The following is a 3,448-nucleotide window of genomic DNA, read 5'->3' as shown; positions in this document are numbered from 1 at the left end:
ATAGGAACACCACCACCTGGAAGTTTCCCTCCAGATGACCTACCATTCCGACTTGGAAATATATCACCGTACCTTCACTGTCGCTGGGTCAAAATCCTGGCACGCGCTCCCCAACAGCACTGTGGATCTACCCACACCACATGGTTTGCAGGTTGCAAGGCAACAGACTCAAAAACAGCTTCTTCCCCACTGTCACCAGACTCCTAAATGACCCTCTTATGGACTGACCTCATTAACACTACACCCAAGTCTGCTTCATCCGATGCCAATGCTTATGTAGTACATTGTATATATTGTGTTGCCCTATTATGTATTCTCGTGTATTTTCTTGAATTCTGTTTAATTCCCTTTTCTTCCCATGTACTGAATCATCTGTTGAGCTGCTTGCAGAAAAATACTTTTCACTGTACCTCGGTACACGTGACAATAAACAAATCCAATCCAATCCAATCCAATTAAGGATGGCCAATAAATGCTGCCCTATCAGCAATGAAATAATAAGTGTTCAATACACAAAGGCTCCATATAATTTCTTAAAATTTGGGAGACTGAAACATTATGGCAGATACACATCCTCTTAATTAGGAATGGACAGTAAATGCCAGTTTGGCCAGCAATATAAAAACACAAAAATGAGTTCGAAAAAAATCATGGGTATCTGAATATAGATTTCTGCTGCTGTAAAATGTTGTCATTCTTGAGACTTTACAAAGAATTTGTTGTTTAGTAGATACTAAAGCACTGAAAGGAAAAAAATGGGTTTAATTGAAATCATCAACTTCATAAATGTACTGCCCTGTAAAATTGAGTGCAGACTGAAAGATTAATGATCGTGACTTTCATCCTTCAATCATTCATCCAAGTCAGAATGCTACAAGGAAACAATGGCAGAATTTGAAATAAAAAGGTACAAAACAAGATGTTTAAAAAAAACTTGCTAGGAATTTAAGTCTTGAGGCAAGTACAACAAACAACAGGTCTACAAATGTACACATTTTCTAGTTGTAAATATTGCCAATTATAGTTTTTGAATTGATTAAACAACATGTTGTCACTTACCTGCTGCTTTAGTGAGGGTTTCATTATTCAATTAAATTTAAATGTCAAATGTTCAGGAATACTGACTGTCTGAATTATTTAATGGATAAGAAACAATCTGCTTTTTCCAGGTATCCAGTGTTTATGATCCTGATTGAATAGTACACAGAGATTATAGAACTGTTAATTTTTGGCAGCTGTAAGAAGCTGTCAGTTTTGGTAACCATGACAGAGCATGAGCCACACTTTTGTGCCCATGATTTGTGTCTTCATCAGTGGTTTGTTTTGTATGATGTTATTTTTTTCAGGGAGGGAGGTCTTGCTATTTACCAACAAGCTCATTATATTGAGAAATGTGGTACCTTAGTATTTGTGATGGTAGAAATTTCAAGGAGCTGAATTTTTACTTGCCCAACCTGCAGGACGAGGGTGAGCCAGGAATTAATGGGGAACCTTGATATAGGATTTCCACATATGTTGTGGAGTTTTGAGCTCCATAGCAGGTCCATGACATCACTGGTTGATTCCCTGCCTGATTAACAAGCTTGCCCTCCAGTTGGGCAGGGAACCAATTAGTGAAGACTGCAGGAGCAGACAGATCCATGTTTGGGATGCGCTGGGAGGGTATTGATTTGGGAGTCCATTGTGAGGGATGGTTAAGACTACTTGGGAGAGAAGGAGGACGACTGGTCAATGTGGGGAGGAAGGTGTGAGAGATCAGGTGGGTTGTCAGACGTGGGGGGAGAATCTCGGAGTTCGAAGTGGTGGGGGCGGGATTGGAAGCCTTGTCCTGGAGAAGCTTAAGGACGAATGAGAGGGGGAAGGGGGGTAATTAAAGGTCGAAACTGAGGCAGTGTAATTGGAGACCTCGCAGCGGGAGAAGGTTTTTGAGCGTTGCCCGATTGTGGGGAGTCCTCAGGCACAGATGCAAAGACACTCACCTCATGAAGTGATCAAGTCCTCACCTGGATGAAGCTGCTGAATTTCTGACACTCAGGAAACCTGAAGTTAAAAACTGAATGACAATATGACTCAACGCATCCTCGTGTTTAAAATATCTACCCGCCTCCTTGGAGTGGCTCAGTTGCCTCGCCCACCTTCCGGCCTCAGTTAAAGCCAGAAATAGCTGCTTTGGAGGTGGTTTTGTGTCAGCAAAAAGATTTCTCAGATCAATGCTAACCCGGCCCCAAATCGCCTGCTTTTTAGGTCAGAAATTTCCCCATTAAATCACCAAGCCAAATTATTTATTCTTTGGTGCACAGAGTATTGAGAGCTTTGGCATACCAGAAGTCTTTGATCTGTAAAAAAATAATTACATCAAAATACACTGCTTGTCATTTAAGTCATATAAGGAGAGGAGATAAATCCTTTTTGGATGATGTATATTTTAATGGTGCATGTACTTTAACTAAATGTTGCAAAAGTACGTAAGTAAAAATGATTTATAAAGCTCTGACAAGGGATTCAGATCATATGCTAAATTATCCTGAAACAGAGGAATTGGAGTTTCCCCAACTATCTCAAGCTATTTTATGTAGAAATCTGCATTTATTGGTTGAACTTTGAAATTTCCAGTAACTTGAACAATTTTCCCTATAATTAAAGGGAATGATATCAAAATATGATGTAATTAAGTGGATATTTCTCAATAATGTGACTTATAGAATTCTAACAGCTTTCTTATTTTGTATGTATATTCCCATAAACTAGCTTCTAATGTCTGTATGCAGAGCACAGGACACTTGACAAGATTTGCAGATACAGTTTTTAATGTATCACAATGAGCAACAAACATACTTGATGAACTATTTCCAGAAGAATAAGTTCAGATACCATCTACAATAAACGTCATTTCAACTATGACAACAGGTCTGTGACAAAATAAAAAATGTTTTCAAAACCATGTTATTTACCGTAATACGGTACAGTTGAGACTTCAAACATTACAGTAACAAAAACTAATGAGACTAACTCTCTATATATAAAACATCAATAACATTTTTGGTTTAGTTTATTTGAAGTTATAGCCATAGCGACTGTTAATTGAACCTCAGGGTGCATATCCCATGTTACCCAGATTTTGAGGGCATGTATTATGTAGCCAATGGGTGCGCTGTGATAATCCCTTTGATATCCAGAATAACAATCCTCTTCCTCAACCATTTATAGGCTGTCCTTATGTTTTAACCATGACATGATCCATCCAGTACAAGTTTTTTGGCCGCTGTGCAGTTTGTAAAGTTTGTATGCTTATGTTGTCAGACCACCAATTGTAACCCAGTCCTAGTTTTGTGTGAGACGCATTCTGTTCCATGCTAACACACTGTTGCACATAGTGTTAATTGACTGGACAGACCGACCTCACATTATAGCTCCACATTAATGGAAAGGCAAAGCCAACTTTGTGAGA

General features: G+C 38.9%; 1 protein-coding gene across 3 annotated transcripts in view; it reads right to left on the bottom strand.

Moving 5' to 3' along the window:
- Positions 1 to 2,785: 2,785 nt before the first annotated feature.
- Positions 2,786 to 3,448, bottom strand: part of zfhx4 (zinc finger homeobox 4) — a 288,475-nt gene continuing 287,812 nt past the window's right edge. For all 3 annotated transcript variants that reach the window (XM_038809648.1, XM_038809647.1, XM_038809649.1), the window contains exon 10: positions 2,786 to 3,448. This exon is cut by the window's right edge and continues 3,437 nt beyond it. The gene's annotated coding sequence lies outside the window, so the exon portion shown is untranslated.

Source organism: Scyliorhinus canicula, chromosome 10 (assembly GCF_902713615.1).
Source record: "Scyliorhinus canicula chromosome 10, sScyCan1.1, whole genome shotgun sequence".
Lineage (NCBI taxonomy): Eukaryota > Metazoa > Chordata > Chondrichthyes > Carcharhiniformes > Scyliorhinidae > Scyliorhinus > Scyliorhinus canicula.
This window is presented reverse-complemented; position numbering and strand designations above follow the sequence as displayed.